The 8,290-nt window shown below is 40.3% G+C and overlaps 1 pseudogene; it reads right to left on the reverse strand.

The window, feature by feature from the left end:
* Nucleotides 1-4,747: 4,747 nt before the first annotated feature.
* LOC125245081 lies at nt 4,748-6,965 on the reverse strand (annotated as a pseudogene).
* Nucleotides 6,966-8,290: the final 1,325 nt, after the last annotated feature.

The following is an 8,290-nucleotide window of genomic DNA, read 5'->3' on the forward strand; positions in this document are numbered from 1 at the left end:
AACACTAGCCATGTAGAGATGACCTGGAGGGCAGGGACTGATTTTTCTATATAGGAATCCTATCAAAATCTCAAAATGCTCACATCTCATATGCTTTGCATCTTTTATGGTTGCTCAAATCAATCCAACCCAGGAACCCACAAGGAGCTTTTATCGTTTACGTAACTTATAGCGTTTTGCGTCTGCTGATATTGAAATTAATATGGATACCTTCTCACCTTATTTGTTTTTGACTTGGTTAAATATTCACATTCTTCATGGTATCGTTTGCAGGGAAGAGAAGATATTTTATCCCATTGCATGATCATTTGGTGTTGATCTAGTTACCCTGGAAACAGTGTCACAAGCTGCTGCTTCAGCCATCATATGGTAGAAAATGTCCAAATAAATAAACAAGCTGTCAGAAGTCAATCCATTTCTTTGTTGAAAGGGAGTAAATGTAACGGTAGTTTTAAAGGTCCCGTTTTTCGTGGTTTTTTGAAGCTTTGATTGTGTTTATAGTGTGCAATATAACATGTGTTCATGTTTCGCGTGTAAAAAAACACAGTATTTTTCACCTAATTTACTTATCTGTATACCGCTGTTTCCACTGTCATAAAAACGGGCTGATGACTTACTTGTTCTATGAAGTCCCTCCTTCAGAAATACGTAACGAGTTCTGATTGTGCCAGCGGTTCCTGTGTTGTGATTCGACAGCTCTTAGTGCACCGTGCCCGGAAAGGTCACGCCTCTTACCATAACGTGGAGATGCACGCGCTCAGTGTTATTGTAAACATGTCTTTAATTTTACCCTATCAATTTGAGCGGGAATCAGACCCGGTGATTGGACTGCGGGATGAAAATAACAGCGTTTCGACGACATGGCGACAAACACACTCTACAAACGCAACTCTTGTGTATTCCTGTGGGCGGAGGTTAGTCAAAAAACTGTTTTAGTGACGTCATTAAAGAAGGAAGTAGAGGGATGTAGTCCAAACTGGCCGTTCGATGTAGGCGACTTCTGTTAAATAAAATATCTCGCTTGGCATTGAACTTTGAGCTTTAAAATTTTACAGATTTTATTTATACTCTAACAACAACATTACACACTAACTAAAGTTTGAAACATGGGATCACGAAGAACGGGACCTTTAATGTTGTCTTTATACTTACATTCCGATATGACCACGGAGGAGATTCAGAGGGTCACATTCAGTGGACAGACACCGATACACTGTATTTTTTTATTTATAACAAATAACAACCAAAGTCAAACCTATAGAAGCTCGTGAACAGTTTTGAAGTGGTTGTGTGCAAGTTATGCTTATTCATAAGCCGAGTGAGAGTCATACTGGCAAATGTAATGTTAATTATTACACCAAAACAAAATACAAAACTTTTGGGGTTTGAAATAAAAATGATAAATGTTGTGTTTGTGGTATGCGTCCACGGATTGGTTGCACACTACAAACACAGCAAATGTGAAAGCACACGAGCGTGTGCTGCTCCTGCACCACATATGCACTGCAAGCGTAAGGCTGGCGTAAAGCCTAAAGTATAGTTCACTTTTTACTCATACTAAAGGGTCAGCGTACTGAGTGTGTAACGCAAATTTCGTGATCAGAAGAGTACACGTGTACTCTACGCTTACTACCAGATTTTTGTAACTGTGCGTACTTGTATGCGCAGGTCACACATGCATTTAATATTTTTGCAGTAATTAGTTTATCAACAGGGTCGCCACCGTTTTGCCGCGTCTCTTTTTTCTTTTTTTCTGTTCTTGTTGTTCCTCTTTCCTTCAGTGATTCTGCTTGTTAACAGCAGGTGTCTTTCATAATTGTCTTCATTACTTAATGAATCACTTAATTAATTAACTGCAACATTAGGCTCATTTGAGATAAGCAAATTCTGTGCAGAACCGATCACCAGTGATCACTGCAAGATGCATGCCAGTTAGAAATGTGTCTGAGTGTGGACCGCCTTGCTCTGATGTCATGACGCTGATCTTCCAGAGCAACTTCACATCTCCACTGTTCTTCCAGAACCACGTCATGTCTCCATTAATCTTCCAGAACCGCGTCACGTCTCCACTGTTCTTCCAGAACCACGTCACGTCTCCATTGATCTTCCAGAACCACGTCACGTCTCCACTGTTCTTCCAGAACCACGTCACATCTCCACTGTTCTTCCAGAACCACGTCACGTCTCCATTGATCTTCCAGAACCACGTCATGTCTCCACTGTTCTTCCAGAACCACGTCACGTCTCCGCTGATCTTCCAGATTCTCATCCCATAATGGCCATCAAACTAGCATCTACGGACAAGATGGCCTGCTCCTGCCAGTGTCTCCGGACTACACTCCAGTGCCCGAGTTGTCTCCAGCCTCTGCTCCAATCGCAGAGTCATCTCCAGACTTCGCTCCAGTTGCTGACATTGCTCCAGACTCTGCTCCAGTCGCTGACATTGCTCCAGACTCTGCTCCAGACTCTGCTCCAGTTGCTGACATTGCTCCAGACTCTGCTCCAGTCGCTGACATTGCTCCAGACTCTGCTCCAGTCGCTGACATTGCTCCAGACTCTGCTCCAGTCGCTGACATTGCTCCAGACTCTGCTCCAGTCGCTGACATTGCTCCAGACTCTGCTCCAGTCGCTGACATTGCTCCAGACTCCGCTCCAGACTCCGCTCCAGTTGCTGACATTGCTCCAGACTCTGCTCCAGTCGCTGACATTGCTCCAGACTCTGCTCCAGACGCTGACATTGCTCCAGACTCTGCTCCAGTCGCTGACATTGCTCCAGACTCTGCTCCAATCGCTGACATTGCTCCAGACTCTGCTCCAGACGCTGACATTGCTCCAGACTCTGCTCCAGTCGCTGACATTGCTCCAGACTCTGCTCCAGTCGCTGACATTGCTCCAGACTCTGCTCCAGTCGCTGACATTGCTCCAGACTCTGCTCCAGACTCTGCTCCAGTTGCTGACATTGCTCCAGACTCTGCTCCAGTCGCTGACATTGCTCCAGACTCTGCTCCAGTCGCTGACATTGCTCCAGACTCCGCTCCAGACTCTGCTCCAGTCGCTGACATTGCTCCAGACTCTGCTCCAGTCGCTGACATTGCTCCAGACTCTGCTCCAGTCGCTGACATTGCTCCAGACTCTGCTCCAGACTCTGCTCCAGTTGCTGACATTGCTCCAGACTCTGCTCCAGACTCTGCTCCAGTCGCTGACATTGCTCCAGACTCTGCTCCAGTTGCTGACATTGCTCCAGACTCCGCTCCAGGCGCCGAGCCCGTTCCACTCCACGAGCCCGCTCCACTCCATTAGTCCGCTCCAATCCACGAGCCTGCTCCATTCCACTATCCGGCTTCAGAATCCGCTCCAGCCCAAAGAAGTGCAGACCCTCCCAAAGAAATTTCAGAGAATCTCTCCGAGGCACCTGACCCACCGTGGCTCTCCGAGGCTTCCGAACTGCCATGGCACCCAGAGTCCTTGGACCCGCCCTGGACACCTCCATATGAGCCTGCGCCACCCTGGCCACCTACCCAGCCAACGCCACCTTGGCCGCTTGCTCCGCCCTGGCCAACTGCTAAGCTTCCGTTGGCAGGCCCTCTTCCACTCCATGGGCCTGGTCCTCCACTCCTGCCTCCCTTGTTCACCTCTGCCCTGCCTCTTGGGATTTGTTAGGAGCATCTGGAAGGCTGCTCCTTGGGCGTATCCTGCACCTGCTGTTTCCTGCTACTCCCCACCAGAGGTCACCAGTTCACCATTATCACCTTTTCATGGCACACACAGTCACACATCACTCTGGACTACATTTCCCACAATTCCCCATCTAGGAACCAAATACACACTCACACCTGTTTCCCATCAGTGACACTTTATAAGCTGCACCCAAACACACACACATTGCTGAGTATTGTTTAGACTTGTTTTCACCCTTGTCTCCGTGTTCCTTGTTCCCTGCCTTGCCTGTGTTTTTGACCCTGGACTGTTTCTTTGTTTGATGATTGTTTGCTGCCTGTCTTGAACTTTGCCTGTGTTTTGGATTACTCTTTTGTCTTGCCTCTCCTTGTATCTGTTTGCTGGTGTTTGACCTCTGCCTGTACGACTACGCTCATTTTAATAAAGCCTGCACGTCGATCTCCAACTCCGACATCCAGTTCCCTTCGTTACACCTGCAAACTCACAAGAGATGAAAAAGGTGACATGTCTACGAATATAATCCCTGTAGGGGGTTCTGGGAGAAAACATTGAGGAAGTGTCTTTCAACGGGACAAGAAGGTCAAGCTTATGGGGCTCATTACTAAAATATAATATTCTAATATAGATAACGTAATCTCATTGTGCATGCTGCTCATTGAAATGCTCATTTTTCTTTTGTGAAGTTAATTGCAAGTTAATCATTTCTTGGTCTGGAAAAATTACTATTCTACTTTAATCTCCTTGGCCAAAAATACATAATTTTCCTTAACGACATAAACATATGTTTATGTGAAAGACAAAGCAAATATACTTTCTATAAGGTTTTGTAAAAATGATGAAGTGCAGGCATGACTTCCCTTTTTTAATCATAAAGGGTAAAGAATTTTTAGGCAAAATATTGTAAATTATTTAAATTATTATAAATATTAAAATATGCATATACAAATATTTATAACAAAAAAGCCAATACAATTCATATAAATGTATATTTTTTATTTTCATTATGTACGAGATATACACATGATTATGTGTAAGATTGAAAAAAAAAAAAGAATAAAGTGTTAAAGTGCTCATGTATACAGTTTAAGATGCATATTAGCTTTTATTTTTTTTAAATAACCATTAAGACAGCATTCTGATTTAGTCCATGACGAATGCAGAAAATGTATACATGCTCTATAAGAAATAAACTAAATAAACAGAAGTACTAGACCCCATACATTCTCAAGATAATGACATGTGTCCAGGCCAGGAGTTATTAGATTGTGTCCAGCCCAGCTACTTTTATGATCGCTTGAGCAGTTTTTGCCAGTTCATTTACTCCTTCTCTCAAGAGGTACTGAGTAGAAGCAAAGGACAATCCTGCAGCAACAACACTGCCCACACCTGGAAAGAGACTCACCAAATCTGCACAGCAAGACATTGTTGCAGCTGAAGCACAGACTTTTATTGTGGTCACTGCTTTTTTTTTGATGGCATCAGCAAATTTTGATTTGGCCCGATATTCCAGCAAGTTCATGTTCACCTTTTCTGAAAGCCTTTTCAGTGATCTGTCATCCAAACCAAATGCATAATAGCACCTTGAAAGGAAAATCAGCCCAATGGCTGCATCACATGTTATTGATGTGCCAGGAATAGGGATCAATGCTACACCAGCAGTAGCAAGAGATGCAGCCCAGATCTGTTTTTTAAAATAACTGATCTTCTTCTCAAGAGCTGCAGCAGAGCACACCGGCCAAGCTTGAAGGAGAGCAGATTGCTTATGGTCCGGAAGATCTTCCATGAGTTTGTTTTGAAGCTTTTCAGAATCATATTTCTGCCAATCGACAGACGATATCAAGAAAACTTCAGGGTTTCCCAGTTCATTCAAGTTTCTCACACAGTAATCTCTTATTGTGTCAAGAACTCTTTGTTCATTAAATCCTGCTTTCCTTTGCTCTGAAGAGATGTCGACGTCAATCTTGGAACGAACAAAGTAAAAATGTTTCTTCTGTTTTCTTATTTCTTTAGCCAGCATGATGTCATTCTCTGAGAACCTCTCAGAGCTCAGGATAATGAAAAAATCATAGGTTTTAAATTTGACATCTTTAAGGTATTTCTTTGCTTTGAAATTTTGGACTTCCTATTCCAGGCAGGTCCTGAGATTGTACACATTTGGCATTGTAGGATGCTCATACTTGGTGGGCTTCATCGTAAGTTTCTGTGACACCAGTAGGTGCTGCTCCCTCATCATCGTCACTTAGGCCTCGGATACGATTTATAAAGGAGGATTTCCCAGATCCTGTCTTTCCAGTCACAGCGATGTCCAGTGTGACATTTAAAAACTTGTTAATTGTTTCATTCGCTTTTACTTTAGCCTTTTTCAGGGTGGACTCGCCTGATGCTTTTACTGCCTCAGAAACATCACGGTCTTCAGTTGCCATGTTTTAAACTGCAAAAAATATAGAAGTACCTTAAGCATTACTTTATTCTTGAAGGGTGAAGAATGTAAGATCATTTCTGTTAATACATTTCTGTAAATCTATTGATTACTGTAATGTGATCCACATTCAACACTGAGGCTCTTTGTTTAACAAATGGAGTCAACAGAAAGTTACATTTAAAGGCAGATAGTGTTTCGCCTAAAGGCCCACGTAACTTTAATAGGATGTACATTACAATTGAAATGATTAAATAGACATTGCATTTGATGGTTACAGTGTTTTATACTGACCATTTGAGTGGAGAGCTTTCAACCTTTTCTTTCTTTTTGTGTTCCTCTTTCCTGTCAGTCGACACAAAATCACGTTTCATAAATAAAACAACATTGATAACTGGGGTTAATTTACTTTAAACAACATAAAACTACAAATAACAAAGTTTAAGGGATACAGGTGAACTAATGTTGTACTAAACCCACAATACTTTACAGAATCAGTTAAGGGTCCTGATCCCCCTGCCAGTTTAGTTTTACAACAGTTTTTTCTTTCTTTTCTTTTCTTTTCATTTTTGTGTATTTAGAAACTATCCTGCTTTAAATTATATATTGGTTAACTGTAATGCGGTGTCAAATATTGGCTACATAAAGAAATGTTGAAACTGACAAATCATACAATTATTTTTATTTACTTATTTTTTGCTATTACATTTAATAAACTAAAATAGTGTAAATGTAAAGATACTTGGTTGATACACTTGACAAGAGATATAATACTTATTAAAATACCTGTAATTGCCAATAATGAACCTTACCTACTATATAGAGCCCTTAAATTCATGGATCCAGCAGGAGTAGCGCTGACAATGCTATTTTTCAGTGATTTCAATTTCTTTTCAGTGAGGTTTGAGAAAACAAGTTTATAAGGAGATATAAGGAGTCTGACAATCCGTTTAATTGAGCTATGAGCTGCTGGAAAAGTATTAAAAGACAGAACATAAGTATGAACCAATATGGAGAAGAAAATAAATAAATAAATATATATATATATATATATATATATATATAAGAATATATAACATATATTGGTTATATATTATAATCTAGTCATACGGTCTGGTCCATTTTGAACATACCTTGAACTTTTTCAAAACATATAGTTGATATCCATAAACGTGTGTCATGTAACAATTCAAATGTACAAATGCCTTCTTTAGTTCCTGCTGCTGATTTTTACCATTCAGGTATAACTGGAAATGTTTAAAAAGGGGGCAGGCCATCCACCAACAGTTGAACCGCCCATATGAAAAAAAAAGAAAAAAAAACATATACAGCAACCAATATATCTTCCTTGCTTAAAGTTGACCAGAAGTACCTTCTGTGTTTCATTAAAGTCCAATACATGTCATATAAAAAATCAGACCGATTATAGACACTTTCATACTAAAAATGCACACATACAACATGTTAGGGGATTGTTTAGATCATATATAAAAACTGTAAAAAGTGTTATATGAGTTTTACATGACGACAGTAGGCAATGGTTTATGGTATTTAGTAGAAAATATTAGGAAATAACTGATATTCTTACACAAATCATTTAGAAGTTCTTAGATTGAATCATATGCTAGTCATAGGATTTTAATTTTGCATCATTTGTTTATATGAATTTTAATGCAGATTTTATATGTTTTAATAGGGAAATGGTGTACCTGTTCAAGCTTTATATAGTTTCCACCTAATTTCTCATATTACAGCAATAATATTATATATATATAATATATATAATATATCTCTGTATATAATTATCATACATGATCAGTCAATATTACAATATCTCTGTATATACTAATCATATAATTTCAGTCAATGATTTAAATTTGCATCAGAAACACTTTATTTCAACACAAAGAGACACAATAAAATTATACTCCACAAGAGCAACTTGATATCAAACTGAACTTTGCTGAGACAAAACACAGTCAACAGAAACTACACGCACACAACAAAATACCTTGAACGCACTGGCATGGCTATCAATCATCAAAGAGCATTAGGTTTCCGGATGTTTTTGTGTTTTCTTCTTTCTAATTTCAGTAAGTTTGGCACCAGTGCTGGAGGGCATCGCATGAGGACACTTTTGTAACGTTGTTTCTGTGAGACAAACGAATAAGAGGCAAAACTTTGCTGTTGTCA

Source organism: Megalobrama amblycephala, linkage group LG14 (genome assembly GCF_018812025.1).
Source record: "Megalobrama amblycephala isolate DHTTF-2021 linkage group LG14, ASM1881202v1, whole genome shotgun sequence".
NCBI lineage: Eukaryota > Metazoa > Chordata > Actinopteri > Cypriniformes > Xenocyprididae > Megalobrama > Megalobrama amblycephala.